At 40.4% G+C, this 21,837-nt stretch overlaps 1 protein-coding gene across 7 annotated transcripts in view; it reads right to left on the bottom strand.

Moving 5' to 3' along the window:
• PLEKHA7 (pleckstrin homology domain containing A7) overlaps positions 1-21,837 on the bottom strand; it is a 268,956-nt gene that overhangs the window by 139,608 nt on the left and 107,511 nt on the right. The window lies entirely within an intron of this gene.

The following is a 21,837-nucleotide window of genomic DNA, read 5'->3' as shown; positions in this document are numbered from 1 at the left end:
CTGCTAAAAATAATAGTGATGGCATAGCAGCATGGACCCCAGCGTGGGTTAGCAACGTGAGTATGAACGTCGTTCTTGGAGGACTTCTACAACCCATGCCACCACATTGTCACTGCTATTTTTAGAAGTGCTCACTAGATTAACGCTAGCAAAGGTATGCATACCGAAACTACAATCACACCTTCAACTGCTGTATTGACATACCTTTGATGAAGCAAGGTTTTCTTTATTCTTTACTGCAAAGCACATAGCTGAGAGCAGGTGCTATATAAATACAGAAGATAGATAATCTTGTGCCTCAGTTTCAGTTTTCAGCCCTACCACAGACCTCTTATGTGACCTTGCCAAATCACTTAATCTCTCTGAGCCTCAGTTCCCCATTTGTACAAGTCCCCACAATGTGTGTTATGTATGTAGATTGTAAGCTCTTCAAGGAAGGGACTGTCTCTTACCTTATGTTTGTAACAGTGCCTAGCAAAATTTGAGGTCTCTATGTGCTATTGCAATACAATTAAATAACAAATATTCTTCAGTTTCAAGGCCAGAAGGGAAAATTCTGATTATCCAGTTAGACCTCCTAAAGGGTATTATCTTTAAAAAATAAGGAAGTAGTTGGAATTGAGAGCAGTTTAGAAAAAATTGTGTATCTGCCTGATAAATTGCTGACAAACTTATTCTGGAGAGCACGTTTCTAGATGGCCCTCCCAACTGTAGGTGCTTGTACAAGATGACATGTCTCTAAATAACCATAATATGAATTTATCAGTGTAAGCCCCCTGCTGTGAACTGAATGAAAACCGTATATGAAGTTCAAATTTACCCCTTCATGAGATTTGGATTTATTAACTTAAACAGTAACAATCTTCAGTCAAAACTTCCCCTCCAAGCTTGACTATTGCTAGGTTTTCTCCTAGCAGACTTTTTAACTGAAATCCTAGGTCCCTCTGCCAAAGAGAAAGTTCAACTTACTTCATAGCTGGCTGGTGCAAACTGAATCCAGCTGCTTGCTTGACTCAGCAATTATACTGCACCTGCATGTAGGGTTCAACCACCTGACAACAGGATGACTCAGGGGAACCTTGTTTCTCTAGGCCAGAGACATGCAAATTACGGCCCACGGGCTACATCTGGCCCGGCCCTTGAGCTCATGTACGGGGAGGCTAGTCCCTGGCCCCTCCCCTGCTGTCCCCTCTCCCCCACAGTTACACTGCCGCGGGGGCAGCACAGCTGGCTCCGTCCAGGCAGCGGGGCTGTGAGCTCCTGCCGCTCTGACCGGCATGGTAAGGGGGCGGTGGCGGCAGCGGCGGCACACATGTGCGGCAGCAAAGGGGGCTGAGTAGGGGGTCCTGGGAGGCAGTCAGAGGACAGGAAGCAGGTGGCGGTTGGATGGGGCGGAGGTTCTGGGGTGGGGCAGTCAGGGAATAAGGGGGGTTGGATAGGGTGTGGCAGTCCCGGGGGGCCTGTCAGGGGGCGGGGGTGTGGATAGGGGTCAGCGCAGTCAGGGGACAGGGAGCAAGGGGGGTTGGATGGGGGTGGGGTCCCGGTGGGGGGCAGTCAGTGGGTAGGAAGTGGGTGGGGGTGATGAGGGCATGGGGGCCAGGCTGTTTGGGGAGGCACAGCCTTCCCTACCTGGCCCGCCATACAGTTTTGCACCCTGATGTGGCCCTCGGGCCAAAAAGTTTGCCCACCCCTGCTCTAGGCAGTTGTCCCAGACACTGTCATTCTATTACAATTTCTTCAATACCATTTTATTTAAAATCTAAATTAAATCATGAGATGAGCAGTGTTAAAAGAGATGGCAAGTGCAATTCAGAAAGATAACAGGTGCCAGTAGTCATTTATCACAAAGTGTGATGCATGAAGACAACTGTACATTCTAATGCAGACTATTTCATATGAGAGAATTCAGAAATAAGACATTTTCCCTAACAAGACAATCCGGCACAAAACAAGACAATATATTCTCATTATGTTGGGTAATACAGACACAATCTAAGGTTTACCTAGCATTTCAGAAATTACATATTATAATTTACTACTTTAAGTTATACTTTAAATAGTGTTCATGTACAAACATCACTCTAATTCTGCAATAATGATCACTTTTTTTCATTATTTTGACATGAACAGCTTGCATGGGAACGGAGAATCTCTTCCTAACAAACGAAGCAGAGGTAGCTCCTGCTATTTTGGCATCTTTAAGTGACCTGATCCTGCATGCCTTACTCTGGCCTCATCCTACAGTCCTTAACATTGAATTGAATGGGAGTTTTGCCTGTGTAAGCCCTGTAAGAGTTGAACCCATAAGTTCTTGGTGTGGACATTATATTACTGGCAAATGAGAGAATGACAGTCAAGTGGGCTTAATCTGGAAATAATTAGCCAACTATTATAACAGAAGTCTGAATGACTGAATATATTTTTATAAAATGATATAGAAATGAAGGAAACAATGTCACTGGATAAAGGCTCCAAGTTAGGCTGATATGACATACAGAACAGAACTTAATGACCCAGGGAAGTTACTGAGACTATGTCCAAGAAGGGCGGGGAGTTAAAAAGAGGATTTTCCCCCTTAATTGTTCTTGTTAATCTTAATTAATTTAAAAATAAATTAAAAACTTTGGTTGTGCTAACATCTTCCTCTTCTGCAACCACAATTTTCAGCTAGAGCTGCCAGGGTCTGCTTTTGAAATTAACCTTGGTTAGGCTAAATCTACTCTAGAGAAAAATGGTTATTTATGAAGGGGGGTTGGGAAGTGTTTGTTCTATTAATTGCAGCCCTAAATTTAGCTGTATGTGAAATAAATATATTTAATTCAAACCAAGCTGCATCACTTTCCAAGGCTTCACTCACCAGAAACTGGATTTAGGCTGAAGATGCAAATGCTAGCAAAAAACTGAATGTTAGGATGATCATATGGCTTCCAGTGGAAGATAAGTTTTATTCTAGATCGGGGTGGCCAACCTGTGGTTCCGGAGCCACATGCAGCTCCTCAGAAGTTAATATATATATTGTATAGGCACCAACTCCGGGGCTGGAGCTACAGGTGCCAACTTCCCAATATGCCGGGAAGTGCTCATTGCTCAACCGCTGACTCTGCCCCCACTCCACCCCTTCCCCACCCCTCCTCCGAGCCTGCCATGCCCTTGCACCCCCCTCCCTGCCCCCGGGAGCCTCCTGCATGCCATGAAACAGCTGATTGGGAGGTGCGGGGAGGGAGGGCGAGGTGCTGATTGGCGGGGCTGCCGGTGGGCGGGAGGTGTGTGTGGGGGAGCTGATGAGGGGCTGACGACTTATTACTGTGGATCTTTGGCAACATACATTGGTAAATTCTGGCTCCTTCTCAGACTCTGGTTGGCCACCCGTTCTAGATTAAAGTAAATGTTCTTTTAAAAAGTATTCTGGCCATTTCTAGTGGAAATGTAGATCTTGCTGGCTGAATTCAAGAAAACAAAAATAATTTCTTAGACCATTTTACACTAAAAATCAACAGAAACATAAAAATGAAGGGTTGCATTCTGCTTCCCCTTTTCACACAAGTCGCCCTGTGGAAGCCAATGGGACTACACAAGTGAGAAAGCCAAGCAGAATGTGACCTTAGGGGTTAGATGCAAAATGTGGTTTTAATACTAGATTAAAGGGATTACAGAAGGTCAGAAATAATAAATAAGCTTTTCATTGTGTTAAATAAATTAGCATGTTAAATCACATTAACAAATCACATTAACTGCATTATGTAAAGTACTAATTTTGGCACAATGCCTATTTCTTTAACTTGGTGTAATGAAAAGGAAAAGCAAAAAGCAACTTGATGTTATATGAAGTAAGAATGAGGGACATATATATGAATGGACGTCATCGTTGAGATGTGATGAATGAAATACTAAGAAGGGTAAAATGAAGACCTCAGCAGCAATTTTTTTCCTGTTCCTCATAATCATGCCTGCTCTTATTATCCACAGAATGGAGAACATTTGTTGTTACTAGCTTCTGGAATGGTGCATTTGACATTTAAACAACATGATGTGACAAGGTTATTATGGTGTGTGTACTAATTCATATTGAGTGTGTTTGAAAGACACATGCCTTAAGAAACACTCTGCCAATATGTACACCGTAATTCATTCATGAAAGCATTCAGAACCTTATTACTGTTTTAAAATTTTATAATCAAATACTATTTTAAAAAAAACATTTTCCACAGTGTGCTTATTAAAAGAATGAGCTACATATTTTGGGCTAGGATGATTTTTATAGTCATAGCTATGCATTCTTTTTAGACAATCGGATCACTTTATTCCTTATTTTATCATTGCTTTCATTGGTATATACTGATGGTTTTTTGTAAGTATACACGTCAAGACTGTGCTTTCAGTTCCCACACATTGTGGTATACATTATTGTAAAACATAAATAAGAACAGTCACTAAAGGGCAAAGAATTTAGGAATTCCATTAATAAGATTTTTCATTTCACTAGTCTCAGATACAAAGGCCCTGGATTCAGAAAAACATTTACATACATGCTTAAGTCCATCCCTATTTGGTACAGCATATAAACACATGTTTAACTGTTAGCTTATTTTTAAGTGCTGTCCTGAATAACGATACTTTCCTTACTAAGAGCCAAAAGATTAATTTTCTCATTTCTCATTAAAAACAATGGAAACAAGTCAATACAGGATTATGAAATTTATGTCTGGCTTTTATGAGTGAATGTTTGAAAATAGAAATAAGATTCTACTGTCAGCTGTTATTTGACTATAAGTCAAGAATCTATCACAATAAAAATCCAGATGCTTCAAACCAGGTCAGTGACCTAATAGTAGTGTTCTACCATGAGACTTGCTCCCAGGCTGCAGAGCACAACTGACCACTGAAAAGGCAACATCCTCAGCTACAAGATAAAGGAACATTTCTGTTGCTCAGTAGTCTTTCTGGGAGATTATTAGAAGAAAATAAAATTAAAATAATTCATCTGAATTTAAATGATCTACTTTACCCCACAGAAAAAAGTTTCATGCTCTAAAGGATACAGTCTCAACTTAAAAACACAGAATTCCTGCTATTGTTAAAGGAAACTGTGTAGGCATGTGTAGTAGAAAAAATATACCCCAACATACAAAGTAAGGTACTTTTGGGAGCAAATGAATCTACATCAAAATGCAAGGTGCCTTATATACAAAAATAGCATGCACAAGAAACCAATTGTTCTATAACTACCTCTTGACTGGCCCAAGAGACAAATGTTAATTTAGATTTCCCTTTCATTAGTACCGACCAATAGACATAAGGCAATTATATACATCAGGATTTACCTTTAAGGGCCAGTTTCATATACTGCTTCATTAGTGCTCTTTAATGTGTCTGTCTAGATCCTTGTGGGTTTGACCTGCCTGGTTCTTTGATGACACTTGAAACTACTGCATAACTGTCTGAAAATCTAAAGTGTCAATAAAAGTGATAAAGTCTTTTTACAAAACTATTGTACACAATGAGCTGTATCACAATCATGGGCAATAAACCAAATATAGTGTCATATGGTTCTGGAGCCAGGTTACTTCCATCTATATCTTCTATATGTTGGGAAAGTACATTCAGTTTTCTCTTTCATCTAGACATGTTTAGACTGAATCCACTAAAACTAACAGTCTGAATTATTTTATACTATGCCAGACATATTTGGGGCAATATGTCTGGCATATTTCTACATAATTCTCTCACTGGAACGACATGGGATCGGTCAAAGATACACTTTGATTGCAGTATACTGGTCTGTAAAATGTTTCCATAGATCATTTGTATACCTTCCTGTTAATGTTGATTGTATTGTAGATCTCCCGGAAGGGTCTGTGCATTTCAGTTAGAAAAAAGAACAGCGGAAAATGACAACAGTTCATGTGCATTAAACCAAGATATGACAGGAAGGCATTTACAGGGTAAGTGAAACATACTGTGCTAAAATATCTTCAATTTAGGTTTGATCCTGAGAAGCACTCATGTCTCTCAGTAACTTCAGAAGTAGTTGAACCTCAGCACCTTGCGGGATCAGGATACCAGAACCCTACAATGTTATTTGTCTTAGGCAGTATTTCAAAGAAGATCCAAAACTTCTGAAACACATTGGGAAGCATAATGAATGCTAAATTGTGAAATATTAAAACAAATCAATCATTTAGTGTGAAATGAAAGCAACCAATGCTATGTTTATTTAAAAAAAAAAATCTTGTTCGACTCCAGATGCCTCAGAAAAAAAGAAGGGATTTGGGGGTGAAGGAGACAGTCATCATCATAAATTTATATATCCACTTCTCTTTCAAAACACTGTTCGGGGAAAGGCAAATACTCAAATCCTGACTTGGAGCATTACTGTAGAGAGGTTCATAGTTTGTTCATATTAACTCTCGCAAAGCCTGAAGAGAAACTGCCTCTTATGATCTAGGTTCTGAACTGGCTGCACCTTTTCACTTCTCTTTTAATTTAGTCATTATAATTAATCACAACAAAATATTGGAGAAAAATATAGAGAAAGGTATATGTATTTTCAAGTACAATATTAGCATTATTAGAAAATACACACATTCTCTTCCTTTAGCTCTCTTTTTTTAAACCTCCAAACTGTTTGTAAGGCTTCTTCTACTTGAAGTAGATTTTTTTTAACATAATATTTATTTTATAAATTTATATTTCATCCACAGATCTCAGTGCACTTTATAAAACGGGTCAGTCTCATTATCTATATTTTACAGAGGTGGAAAACTCAGTCACAGGGAGGAGAAGGATACTTGCCCAACATCACACACCAGAGTAGTGGCAGAGCCAGGAATAAGCCAGGTCGGGGATAAGCCAGGTCAGGGATGCAGGAGTGTAATCAGGAAGGCCAAATCCCACCTGGAGTTGCAGCTAGCAAGAGATGTTAAGAGTAACAAGAACGGTTTCTTCAGGTATGTTTGCAATAAGAAGAAAGTCAAGGAAAGTGTGGGCCCCTTACTGAATGAGGGAGGCAACCTAGTGACAGAGGATGTGGAAAAAGCTAATGTACTCAGTGCTTTTTTTGCCTCTGTCTTCACGAACAAGGTCAGCTCCCAGACTACTGCACTGGGCAGCACAGCATGGGGAAGAGGTGATCAGCCCTCTGTGGAGAAAGAAGTGGTTCGGGACTATTTAGAAAAGCTGGACGAGCACAAGTCCATGGGGCCGGATGCGCTGCATCCGAGAGTGCTAAAGGAGTTGGCAGATGTGATTGCAGAGCCACTGGCCTTTATCTTTGAAAAATCATGGCGATCGGGGGAAGTCCCGGACGACTGGAAAAAGGCTAATGTAGTACCCATCTTTAAAAAAGGGAAGGAGGAGGATCCGGGGAACTACAGGCCAGTCAGCCTCACCTCAGTGCCGAGAAAAATCATGGAGCAGGTCCTCAAGGAATCAATTCTGAAGCACTTTGAGGAGAGGAAAGTGATCAGGAACAGTCAGCATGGATTCACCAAGGGCAAGTCGTGCCTGACTAATCTAATTACCTTCTATGACAAGATAACTGGCTCTGTGGATGAGGGGAAAGCGGTGGACGTGTTGTTCCTTGACTTTAGCAAAGCTTTTGACACAGTCTCCCACAGTATTCTTGCCAGCAAGAATAGGATACAGAAGGACCTAGACAAATTGGAGGATTGGGCCAAAAGAAATCTGATGAGGTTCAATAAGGATAAGTGCAGGGTCCTACACTTAGGATAGAAGAACCCAATGCACCGCTACAGACTAGGGACCGAATGGCTAGGCAGCAGTTCTGCGGAAAAGGACCTAGGGGTGACAGTGGACGAGAAGCTGGACATGAGTCAGCAGTGTGCCCTTGTTGCCAAGAAGGCCAATGGCATTTTGGGATGTATAAGTAGGGGCATAGCGAGCAGATCGAGGGACGTGATCGTTCCCCTCTATTCGACACTGGTGAGGCCTCATCTGGAGTACTGTGTCCAGTTTTGGGCCCCACACTACAAGAAGGATGTGGATAAATTGGAGAGAGTCCAGCGAAGGGCAACAAAAATGATTAGGGGTCTAGAGCACATGACTTATGAGGAGAGGCTGAGGGAGCTGGGATTGTTTAGTCTGCAGAAGAGAAGAATGAGGGGGGATTTGATAGCTGCTTTCAACTACCCGAAAGGGGGTTCCAAAGAGCATGGCTCTAGACTGTTCTCAGTGGTAGCAGATGACAGAACGAGGAGTAATGGTCTCAAGTTGCAATGGGGAAGGTTTAGATTGGATATTAGGAAAAACTTTTTCACTAAGAGGGTGGTGAAACACTGGAATGCGTTACCTAGGGAGGTGGTAGAATCTCCTTCCTTAGAGGTTTTTAAGGTCAGGCTTGACAAAGCCCTGGCTGGGATGATTTAACTGGGAATTGGTCCTGCTTCGAGCAGGGGGTTGGACTAGATGACCTTCTGGGGTCCCTTCCAACCCTGATATTCTATGATTCTATGATAAGTATGGGCTGGATGAATGGACTATAAGGTGGATAGAAAGTTGGCTAGATTGTCGGGCTCAACGGGTAGTGATCAATGGCTCCATGTCTAGTTGGCAGCTGGTATCAAGTGGAGTGCCCCAAGAGTCGGTCCTCGGGCCGGTTTTGTTCAATATCTTCATTGATGATCTGGAGGATGGTGTGGATTGCACCCTCAGCAAGTTTGCAGATGACACTAAACTGGGAGGAGAGGTAGATACGCTGGAGGGTAGGGATAGGATACAGAGGGCCCTAGACAAATTAGAGGATTGGGCCAAAAGAAATCTGATGAGGTTCAAAAAGGACAAGTGCAGAGTCCTGCACTTAGGACGGAAGAATCCCATGCACCGCTACAGACTAGGGACCGAATGGCTCGGCAGCAGTTCTGCAGAAAAGGACAGTGGACGAGAAGCTGGATATGAGTCAACAGTGTGCCGTTGTTGCCAAGAAGGCCAATGGCATTTTGGGATGTATATGTAGGGGCATTGCCAGCAGATCGAGGGACGTGATCGTTCCCCTCTGTTCAACATTGGTGAGGCCTCATCTGGAGTACTGTGTCCAGTTTTGGGCCCCACACTACAAGAAGGATGTGGAAAAATTGGAAAGAGTCCAGCAGAGGGCAACAAAAATGATTAGGGGACTGGAACACATGACTTATGAGGAGAGGCTGAGGGAACTGGGATTGTTTAGTCTGCAGAAGAGAAGAATGAGGGGGGATTTGATAGCTGCTTTCAACTACCTGAAAGGGGGTTCCAAAGAGGATGGATCTAGACTGTTCTCAGTGGTAGCTGATGACAGAACAAGGAGTAATGGTCTCAAGTTGCAGTGGGGGAAGTTTAGGTCGGATATTAGGAAAAACTTTTTCACTAGGTGGGTGGTGAAATACTGGAATGCGTTACCTAGAGAGGTGGTGGAATCTCCTTCCTTAGATATTTTTAAGGTCAGGCTTGACAAAGCCCTGGCTAGGATGATTTAGTTGGGGATTGGTCCTGCTTTGAGCAGGGGGTTGGACTAGATGACCTCCTGAGGTCCCTTCCAACCCTGATATTCTATGACTCTAGAACTTATATCCCTATTTTAAGAGGCAGACAAGTATTTTAGAGAAGAAAATGTAAGGAGGTTGCACAAGGACACCTCTGGCCGACTTGGAAACAGAACACAGGTTTCAAATGTGATGGACCCAAATATCACTCACTACACCCCATGCCTTTCAGAACAAGAATGCCAAAAGTATGTGGTTTCTCTCATGCCTAGAATAGGACTGTGATGGGTTCGGTCACAGAGACCCCCCTTGGGGCTGTCACCTGATGTGCTAGAATTACCTTTGAGCCTGTTTTCCCTGCCAGCTTGCAACTCCAGAACCCTGCCTTGTTGAGCCAGACACACTAGCCTGCTGCAACACAGACCCAGGTCTGGTCCATGGCCCCAAAACTGCAGACTTTAACCAAAAACTGTTCAGCAGGTCACTTATCTCCAGCAACCAGACACCCAGTTCCCAATGGGATCCAAACCCCAAATAAATCCGTTTTTCTCTGTATAAAGCTTATACAAGGTAAACTCATAAATTGTCCGCCCTCGAGAAAACTGATAGAGAAATATGCACAGCTGTTTGCTCCCTCAATATTAATCACTTACTCTGGGTTCATTAATAAACAAAAGTAATTTTATTACATATAAAAAGTAGGATTTAAGTAGTTTCAAGTAATAATAGACAGAACAAAATAAGTCACCGATCAAAATAAAGCAAAAACATGCAAGTCTAAGCCTAATACATTAAGAAACTGTTTACAGGTAGAATCTCACCCTCAGATGTTCCAATAAGCTTCTTTCACAGACTAGACTCCTTCCTAGTCTGGGTCCAATCCTTTCCCTGGTACAGTCCTTGTCCATTCCAGCAGACATCTTAGGTGGAAAGCAGGGGTGTTCTCATGACTGGCAGCCCCCTTTTTTCTGTTCCACCCCCTTTTATAGCTTTGGCACAAGGCGGGAATCTTTTGTCTCTCTAGGTTTTTCACCCCTCCGTCTAAATGGAAAAGTACCTGATTTAAGATGGATTCCAGTAGCATGTGACATGGTCACATGTCCTGTGAGACCTTATTCTTCATTACCCATGGGCAGGCCCACATGTACACAGGAAGGCTTGCAGGTAAATAAACTATTCACAACCAATTGTCCTAGCCAATGGGAGCCATCAAGATTCTAAGCCACCATTAATGGCCCACACTTTGCATAGTTATAATAGGACCTCAGAGTTATACTTCATATTTCTAGCTTCAGATACAAGGATGATACACGCATACAAATAGGATGAAAACATTCAGTAGATTATAAGCTTTGTAATTATACCTTACAAGAGACCTTCTGCGTAAAGCATATTCCAGTTACATTATATTCACATTCATAAGCATATTTTCATGAAACATATGGAGTGCAACGTCACAAGGACTACTCTTTCATAACCAACTTTGAGATCACACATGAGTAAGCACTACATAAATATTTATAGCACCCAAGAGTTATAAATCTTAGTCCCATACTCTAACCAAGACCACTCTCCTACCTCTCCGCAAAACCCAGGAGTAGAGCCCAGAAACCCTGATTCCCAGCATTTCTCTTCTGTCTAACAAATAGTTAAATTCCTATCTTGTGGATGTTTCAGAGAGGATAAAATCAGAGAGGATAAATAACATCTTCCAAAACTGAATTCATCAAACATTTGTATCCACAAGAAAAGCTTCCCATATGACACAGTAAAATCTCTAATTTCAAAAACATGTTCTAGTCTTCATGGTGCTATAAATGCAATGCAGAAGTCAAGTACAAAAGGCATAACATTACATTTCATAAAACAAGGAATTGTACTTAACTGTAAAAGGAAAGGCTGTTAAAAGAAATCAAATCAATTTAAGGTACTATACTTGAAGGGAGCTGACAATTTTTAATGGTTTTGTCAACTAGCAGTTCCTAATTATCCATTTGGTCTTCATGAGACCATGTGCTGTATTTTTGAAGATGAAGCTATTAGCAATGATATTTAAGACACATTTCAAAGTAGCAGCCGTGTTAGTCTGTATTCGCAAAAAGAAAAGGAGTACTTGTAGCACCTTAGAGTTTGCATCCGATGAAGTGAGCTGTAGCTCACGAAAGCTTATGCTCAAATAAATTGGTTAGTCTCTAAGGTGCCACAACTACTTCTTTTCTATTTAAGACACAATTATTCAAAAAAATTGCTGCACCAAAACCACCATCAAGATAGTTTTCCTTTATACAAAAAGATTTTTAAAAGCCCATTAAGGAAATCTGCAATTTTGTCCTACAAATCTTTCTGAAACATTTTAAATGTTTATAATAAAGCTCTCACTAGCAATTACACACTTTCAAGCTGTCACTCAAGTGTCACCATGACAACAACAACAAAAAGCTTTCCTTGAGTAAAAAAGACAACGGGGATTTTAATTACTGCCATTCATTCTGCTGACAGTTTGAATGAAAACATTTACCAAAATGTTACCCTGAACGAAAAGGCAGCAAATACTAATTTAAGATTTCAAGAATAACCTTCCTATGTACACATTACCACTCTTTCCTCCCTAGTGTTATGTTCTTTGCAGCTTTTCATAAATTTATATTCAACAGTGCCTGTTTACCAAACATTTTTGTGAACCTGAATTTTAAGATGGCTGTTAAAATTCTTCTGACGTCAATACAAAGTAAGTTTCAGAAGTCTGCTTCTCATGTTGAAACCTAAAATGTTAGTCAGGGACTCACTTATCTAAATAAATATAATCACAGAACATTTCATTACAAAAGGAACAGGCAAAGCTGAGGACTATTTGATAACTGTTCCCTTTGCCCCAAACAATGAGCCAGATATAAGAGAGTGCAGGGGGAGAAGGAGACAAATAAAGAAATCCTTCTTTTAAATATTGTCCAAATCGTAAATGCTGGATTCTACAAAATCTTAAGGATAATCCTTATTCATGTGAACACTCCCAATGACTTTAACCGAACTACTTGTGAGTGAAAGTATGCAGATTCTGGCCCTCAGATTGCAAAATACTTTCAGTTCCCTCATAAAAGCATACAAAGGGATGACAGGAAGAAGTCTCGGTGTAGTTTTCCCTCGGGGATAACACCATACATGAATGACAGCAGCTATTTAATCTAACCACATCAGAGTGGTTTGCTTTAACTGGCTGGCAAATGGATGCAGTTTGATCATTTCACATTTTGCCACTATTTTCAGCTGATGCCTTCATACTGTATAGTTTTTCAGGCAGTAATACTCCAGGAATATTTGGAACATTAAGTTATGCTGTAAATTAGGGGAAGGACCCATTATAATGCTTTTATTCTAAACAAGTAATCTATCCCCAACGTTCCACTAAGAAATGCATAGGAACAGAAGATGCCAGAATCTGCAAACAAGCATCAGAGATCTGACCTGCAGAAAAAAAAATGTTATTTGTATCATGCTTACAGAATGACCAGTTCTGCTTAGATTTTGATAAGAGTACGAATAAATAAGGAGGCACGCCCAATGAAGTTAAATACTATAACACTGTAGATGTGTTAAAGCATCTTAAATTTAACATTTTTTTTTATAACTATAGTCTTCAACTTAAATCTTTTAAAATATATTATAGACCTGATGCTTGATTACACCACAGGATACTGTCAACATCACCAGATGAACTATATGATTATACGGATATATATGAAAAGATGCTGTTAGAATAATTAAAACAGTATTCTCTAGTATGGACATATATACATTGAGAGTAGAATTGCATTTTAACACACTTCCAGATTCTCTCACAAGACACACAAAAACTACCACTTAGGCTTTGTGTACACTGGAACTTCGTTGGCAAAACTTTTGTCGTTAAGGGGTGTTAACCCACCCCCCACCCCTCGAACGCCAAAAGTTTTACCGACAAAAAGCACCAGTGTGAACAGCGCTTAGTCAGAAGGAGCACTCTCCTGCCGACAAATCTGCTCCGGCTCACTGGGGGTGGGTGGGGTTTTTTTTTGTTTGTTTGTTTGTTTTTTTTTGTCGGCAGGAGAGCTCTTGTCTGCTGACAAACAGCAGCTACGCTGCGTGCCTTTTAGCGGCACGGCTGTAGCGGCATGAGCCGTGTTGCTAAAAGCTGCATAGCATAGACATAGCCTTAGTTATAAGCTGGTACAGAGATATAACTATAGATGTAATTTTTTTGTGTGTATATGATGGTGTATAGCACTTTGGTCATCCCACTGTCCTTTAATCCATAAAACGTGAACTGAAATAAAAGCAAGGCCAGGACAGATTAAAGCAGAATCCACAGGAAACACTACAGGGTTGAAGGAGGCAAGGTGTATGCGTGAAAAAGAGAAGTACTCTTGGGAGACTCCAGGAGTGCTGCAGGAATAGCTGTTAGACCAGGAGAGAGTAATGATTTTTGGGTGCCCAATTTCTGACACCTTCAGGCATCTGATTTTCAGAAGTGTTAAGCACCTGCCCTCTGAAAAACAGGTCCTTTTATGGTGTCAGAAGTTAGGCACCCAGAATCATTAGTCACTTTTGAAAATGTAGGCCTTTATCAATTACCCAGGACGGATGTATCATAAAACACATATTTTATATGCAGAGTGTGTTGGATTCAAGTTGTTATGGACACCAGTGAGGAAAAAAAAGAAAAGGGGACTGAGGCTGGAAAAATTAATTTGGGGAAAACTTTTCTGAAACACAAGTAAGTATTCCTTAGGAGGAAGATGTAGTTGGAAACATAGTCGCTAACCCCATGGGTGCTCCGGGGCTGGAACAACCAGGGGGAGAAAATGGTGGGTGCTCTGCACCCACCAGCACCCCCCCATCAGTACCTCCCATTCCCTCCAGCGCCTCCCGCTCGCTGGCAGTCCCCACCGATCAGCGCCTGCCCCTCCCTCCCTGTGCCTCCTGCCCTCCGGTTTTGCAGCATGCAGGAGGCTCAGGGACAAGGGGGAGGAGTGAGGACGAGGCGCACTCGGAGGAGGGAGGGGAATGGAGCGGGAAGAGGCGAAGGGGGGGTGGGGCCTTGAGGGAAGGGGTGGAGTGGGAGTGGGGCTTGGGGCAGAGCCAGGGCTCAAGCACCCCCCGGCACAATGGAAAGTCGGCGCCTGTAATTGGAAAGTAGCAATCCTGAAAGAGATGAAAGTTTTGACAGTGGGAAGCAAAAATCAGAAATACCAACTCTCATGATTTTGTTATGAGTCTCATGATAATTATTGTTTTCTTTAAGGCCCTAGCTCCCAGAGTCAAGTGGATATGTGATGATTTCAGCCTTCATTCTTAAAGAAAAAGTAAACTTCTAGCCCTCATGGTTTTGTAGAAAGCTTCAAAATGTGACCCCAGTAAAGGCTCAAAACACAGAAGGCAAATAAAAAGAACACCAAATTATTATTAATTATTATTATAATTTAATGATTTTAAAGCCAATTTCATGACTTTAGTGAGCCTGACTCATTTTTAAATATTTGTGGTTGCAATATGGACAGAAAAGCCACTGTAGTTTTCAACTGACCAGTGATACTATAAAGAAAAGGAGTACTTGTGGCACCTTAGAGACTAACAAATTTATTTGACCATAAGCTTTCGTGAGCTACAGCTCACTTCATCAGGTACTATAGTGTCTCTTAGTAAAAGAGTTATGATATTACACATGGAATTCTGTGTTAATTTCTAGACTCTCGGTACTAGAAAGATAGCAACAAATTTCCAGGAATTCAAAGAGCAATTAAAACTACTAAGGGACTGAACAGACTCGTTTGCAGAATGAAGAAGAGTAAGAATTACATATATGGCTTTCTCACGAAGGGGATGTAACAGTCTACACAATATTTGAAGAGTCTGATCACGAAAGTTAGGAGAATTATTTAGGGAGATAAGCTGAAGTACAAAAATGTAATAGGATGAAGTGAGATAAAGGAAACTTTAGACTGGACACCAGAAATATTTCATAATTTTCAGATCTGTTAGAAGATGACAACTGTGTAAGTCTCCCACAGGAAGTGCTCAAATTACATTTTTGACTCATTTAAAAAAGGGATAGAGCAAAATGCATGTAATAACTTAAGTTGTCCCTTCTCCTGCATTTCATTTCTGTGGTTCTAGAGATTGAATTCCTGGTCTTCTGAAATTCTTTATACTGTGAGACCATCAGGGGTTTTTTTTTGTTTGTTTGTTTTTGTTTTTTGAGGCTCACTAATGCAGATCAACTTACATTAAGGAATACATAGTTGAAGTGATGTGGATAATTCTTAGACAATTTTTGCACATTTTTCTGAACATCTAAATAGTCTTCCTCTGTTGGGGATTTGTGCTGAGTTAAATTTTATGCACCACGCAAGGGCAATAATTGGTGGGATATCAAAGCTCTCCTGCACTTATCCCTCTCTGATCTATGTCAGTGACCACGTAATGTTGAATGATCATTTCCTTTAAAATTGCACCATATGACAATGACAAATGCATTCATACACTGTAGCATGTTCTTCAAGGAGAATATTCAAAGTTAAAACAAAATTTCTTTTTCATGAACATTCAAAATTTAGTTATTTAAAGACACCCAAGCAAATAAAATCTATGGCCATAACAACTTCCATTTATTTCCATATCACATGGACAATAAAAGTTAGTAGTCAAAAGATCTAAGAGTTTTACCACTGATATTGATTACATCAAAATGTACAAAGGGATTGATGATTTTGTGGACTAATGGAATTATTCTCAATCATTAGTTTGAATCCAACTCAGGTTCGTAAAGATGGAAAGTGACTGGCATCTAATGATTTACAGGCCTACATGAAATGTTATTGTTATCAGTGCAGTTACCAATGATGGTCTCCACATCACAAAAATTACAAGTGATATCAGCTAGGGCCTGCAATTAACTGAAAACAAAATTAACGTGTTAATTTTTTAATGGCGTTAATCGCATACCTCTGGGTGAGTGGGGGAGAGGCACTGGCTTGGAGGGACCTGACAGTGTCCAGTCAGGCACAGTAACCCAATCCACCTCCAGAGAGTGGGAAGAGAAGAGGAGAGGAGAAAAGAGGAAGTGGCTCCCCCATCCAGGCTCCAGCAGAGAGGTAGGGATCCTGACCCCACTGTGCCCCACTGCCCCCGGCTGGCCCATTGCTCCGGGGACCAAGCCCTCCACACTATGCCCCATTTCTCCCGACAGGCTCCTTGCTCCAGGGACTGACCCCCACCCTTCAGCCATGCCCCATTGCCCCTGGCTGGCCCCTCACTCCAGGAGTACCCCATAGAAAACAGAAGCCTGGTGAGCCCAGGCTCCCTGCACCGGCCTCTCCTCCTCTGCCACATGCCAAGTCCCTGAGGTAAAAGCCACCCTCCCTTACAAACAAGGACACGCTCAGCTGAAGCGAGCCCACAGAAACCACCCTTCCAGGAGCAGCAGCAAGACATCTCCCTCACCCTCCTCCTGAACAAGTCATTGCTTGTCCCTTTCCTGTCATCACCCCCTGTCATCCCAGACCCTCCTTCTGCACAAGTCATTGCTTGCCTCCCCCATCTTCCCTGGACACTGAGTGTATATTTCTAAGATGAAACCCTCTTCCTCTTCGGACAGGAGGCGGTCCTTGCAAGCTCAGAAACCCAACCCAAAAGGAGCAGCATCAAGAATTCACCCTTCTCCTGCACAACTCACACCACTCCCATCTCCTAAAACTGTGATTAATCATGATCCTTTTTTTAATCTCGCAATTAATCGCGATTAATTTCTGTAATCGCTTGGCAGCCCTTCACCTTCCTTCTTCCTCTATAGTTGGTCCCTCCAAGACAGAGTTAAGGATTATTGGCAAGGCAGTATAGGTATAGAATTTCTGATTTTAGGTTTTAACCAATAAACATCTATAAAACACCATGATTTAAAAAAAAGAAAATTGGTGTTTATCCAATAAACAGACTAACAATGGAAATGGTTACTTGTATCGAAGGACTTGTCTACATGGAACAGTAAGGAAGACCATGGTGATGTGATTTCTAGAGCATATTAGCATGTTGCACATTAAATGATCTGTGTAAACCTTACTGATGTACACTAAAAGTTACCAAGTGTGCTATAACATAGTACTATTTGAAACATTACTATATTAAAGCTCATTTGAGAAAATTACGAAGAGATTACTCATTACAGTACACAGTATATATTGCTGTAATGAGTAAAATATATAATATACGTTACTCATTACAGTATACACAAATAAGAAGCCTCAAAAACTCCTGATTTTTGGACAGCTATATAAAATTAAAAAATTGCAAAAAAAAATAAACCCCGAAAAACAGAAGCCCCAACTATAAGGAAGCTTGCATTACTATTATATACTTCTTCTGTGGGAAAACACTGGATTTTATTTTAACAGCAGAAAATTAAGAAACCTTGATTATTTTGTGCTGCATCAAAAAGTAGTTAGAATTTAAGACACGAGCCATATATTACAACTATTTCAGAATTATTTTTTGCAAGCAAAATCTTAATTATACTAAAATTATGTTGATGCTTCTTTCATATGCATTTTTCCCTTCTCACTAGAATTTATTCCTATAATATTTTAAAATACAACAGTGGGTTGAAAAGTAGCTGCAGGTGGCCTCAATTCTACTGGAAATTAATTACAGCTTTATATAGCATGAAATGAGCTATTCATGGAAGTCATACCATACTTGAATGAAAGGCCATTATAAACCTGCACACTGGCTGCAACCTGATTATTAGCTTAAATCACACTATCCACAGACATGTCAAATGTAACTTAACAGTTCCAGAAAGCCATTTTGCTAGCTATCATTGTGCAGAATTCAACTATTAAAATGCCTATATATCTGTAAAACCACACACTCTCTCTTTAGATCACAGAGGTAGTACCAAGAATGATTCCATTACTGCAGTCTTTGACTTTCTTCTCTCTTTTCTGTACTAGGAAACAGATCTAATTGATTAGGAATATCTGAGAACATTTATAGTTAAATCGTTTTTATGATAGATACTTCACATTTTCAACAAAATGTACTCATTAGATTCTGCAGTGACGGAATAAAGTATTAACTATTGTTCTTTGTCAGAGAATACATAGTTTAAAAAAAAATGAGCCAGTACAAATTATGCTAGTTTTACCCACCAATCTTTAAAAGCCCTTATGCTTTGCAACATATCAAATGCTAGATGTTATACTTTATAACATGTATCACTCACTTTTTAAGTTCTGTGATTACATAACATTGAAAACAGTAGCTGCGCAGTAACAGAAAAAAAAATGTGCCTGAATTGAGTCTACGGGATTTTAATATTTGGTAAGTGCTTCAGAAACAACTTCCAGATAATACAGTAATATTAGTCTAATTTTACTGTCTATTCCATAGTCTGAAGTCACTGAAGTTAACTTCTGAAACCACTTATCTGAAATACAGGAATGAGCTTGCAAGAAACAAAATTCTCAGAACTCATGATATTCAGTATGTTACATTAAAAAAGGCAACTGACAGCCACAGAAAAATGTCAAATTACAATCTTTAAAATGGTGCACATTTTACTTAAAATTGATATCCTGTGACCAAAAAAAAAAAAAAAAAAAAAGCACAAAACTACTACTTTACAATAAAAAGTAGGAGACTGGAACAAATATCCGAAGCATTTTCCATTCTCAGTATTTCTAATATTGAATGCTCAAGTCATTTGCCCCTTTGTACTGCAGAGATGCGTGCCTCAACAGAGCATTCAAACATCTGCTATTTATTGGCCTACTTCTCAAATCATCTTTTTGGTCAATGCATTCAGGACTAAAGTGTAATTAATCTCACCAGCATCCAAAAAGATTTTCAAGGAATTAATTGGAAGGCACTGCAATACTGGACTGAATTCATCCCTGTATTCACACTCTAAATACTACTGTAATAATCTTTGTACAAAATATGCCTTGTAAACTATCATTTGAAAACTAATATTTGCTTGTCAATAATGTCCTCGTGAAATTGCATGTAGCAACCTTATATGTAAAGTTTTCAACATAAGCTGAAATCAAGACTGAAGTGTGTTTACCAGACAAGTCTGGGGAGTGGGTAAACCTGCTTCTCAAAGGACAAGCTAATGCCTCAGCCAGGTCATCAAAGCTGATGAGCAATCACTTATCAAGTGGCCATTCTTTGACAAGGAGGTGGGGCAGGAACAAACAGATCTCAATCTTAGCAAACAGCAGCACAGAACTTCTTCCTCCACCAGATTCTTAGAATCATAGAATATCAGGGTTGGAAGGGACCTCAGGAGGTCACTGTCTCTGTCCTCACCGTGGGAATGAACTTTACTTAGAGGCAACTCTCAGGAAAATGCATTTCAAAGGGTGACTGAACTATAAAAGTGGAAAGAAAAAGCACCCCAAGTTCTCTCTCCCTATTCGTCTCTCTCCTTTTCACCTAAGACAACAAAAGGAACAGCCATTGGACTTTTGGAGCAGATCCTGGCTTCAGAATTTGGGCAGCAATGTTCTGGAAACATGGTAAGGGACTTTTTCATGAAACCAGTATAATTTGTTAAATTTAGCCCTAGAGAGCATTTTGTCTTTATTTCTCTTGTAACCATTCTGACTTTTAATGCCTTATATTTGTACTCACTTAAAACCTCTCTTTGTAGTTAAATAGACTTGTTTTATTCTTTAATTAAAATTAATGCAGTGTTGTGAATTATTTGGATAACTTCATTTAGAGTATCAAACTGTTGTATATTGATCCCCTTTGAAGGGTGACAGACCTAATATGTCTGGACTGTCCAGGAGAGGACTGGACAGTGCAGAACACACATTTTGGGGGAAATTTCAGGATTGGGAGTGTGTTGTGGTCACCGTCTAAGTAGTAACCAAGGCTGCTAGAAGCCAGAAGTAACCAAGGCTGCTGGAAGCCAGAGTGTAGCTGGTGTTTGCTAACAGGTTGCTGCGTCAGAGTTGCTACACCAAGTTGCTGTGTGGCTATACATAGACACTCAGGGTGTAATCTGCATGCTGTCTGGCTGTTTGTGAGGAGCCTAGGTTGAGATCTACAGCAGCAAAGCACTGTGAAGCACGCCAGGTTGCAGAGCAGGAGTGACACAATTCCTCACTGGTCTGGATTACACCCCAGAGTGTCATACATATGAATAAAAGAACAGTTTGAATGCTAATTTCCCTATGTGATTTCCCATATGCTGAGTGACAGACTCACTATTCAGACATTTTCATGTATTGGCAGTGATACTCAGAATTTTCACTTGGTAGTTAACAGACAGTATGTTCTTTGGAGCAGGGACTAATGACTACCTTTTATCTTTGTCCTGTACAGTGTCTCACAGACAGCATTTAAATTAATATTACCACCTCCAAACATGCTTACAAGTAGTAAAAAATAAAATAAAATAATCCAACTCAGTTCTTCCCACCACACTCCAAGTGGTGGGAAGAATTGAAACTAGGACTCTGATGAAAAGGAGAAAGTGGACCATGAGTTTGAATATACAAAGGTCATCCTGAACATGAGTAATCTTCATTTCTTCTTTGAATAGCCTCTGCATATTCCAACTCTTGGGATTCTGGCAATCAAAGCTCCTCGTTATGGATGGTGGGATGAGAAATCCTAGTTAAATAGAGATGAATACTGCTTTACCACATTGTGCATCTGATCTAGATGCCAAATCTAAGGAATAAGAATGAAATTTTGTGAAAGTATGTGTTGAGCTGCAAGAGGCAGCTCTACAGATTTCTAATATGTGACTATGTCTAAGCAAGGCCATAGAAATGGCCTTCACTCTAGCTGAACATGCTCCAAGCTCTTCTGAAAGAAGAGCAGGTATGTTTATATTATTCTTTAACTTGTCAGATCTCAGTCACAGTCACCTCTTCTGTTTACAGTCTGGATTGGGATGCTCATAACAAGAATTTCACAATTGACAATCACTGAACTTTCTGGGTGAAAAACCTCCACATCAGCATTCTAGAATTAAGAGCAGTAAATTGGATTCTCAAAAATCCTTTTACCCACAACTACAAGACAGAGTGGTTCTGTCATTACCAACAATAATACAGGGAATCTGACATAAACAAGCACAAGGGAGCATATTCCAACCAGCTGTGCAAAGGGTCCATAGATCTTAATGAGTGGTGCATAATACAGCAAATTTATCCTATAACTCTGTAAGGATGATATATAGTGGCAGATTAGCTGAGACTTACACAATGAGCATGAGTGGTCACTCAAGAACCTGGTAGTAAATTACATCTGTGGGGATACCTGTTGAGGTATCTGGGGGGAGATAGATCTATTTGCAACAAAATGGAATTCCAAA

Source organism: Natator depressus, chromosome 6 (assembly GCF_965152275.1).
Source record: "Natator depressus isolate rNatDep1 chromosome 6, rNatDep2.hap1, whole genome shotgun sequence".
NCBI classification, from domain to species: domain Eukaryota; kingdom Metazoa; phylum Chordata; order Testudines; family Cheloniidae; genus Natator; species Natator depressus.
The sequence above is the reverse complement of the archived record's forward strand: the minus strand, read 5'-3'. Positions and strand labels throughout refer to the sequence as shown.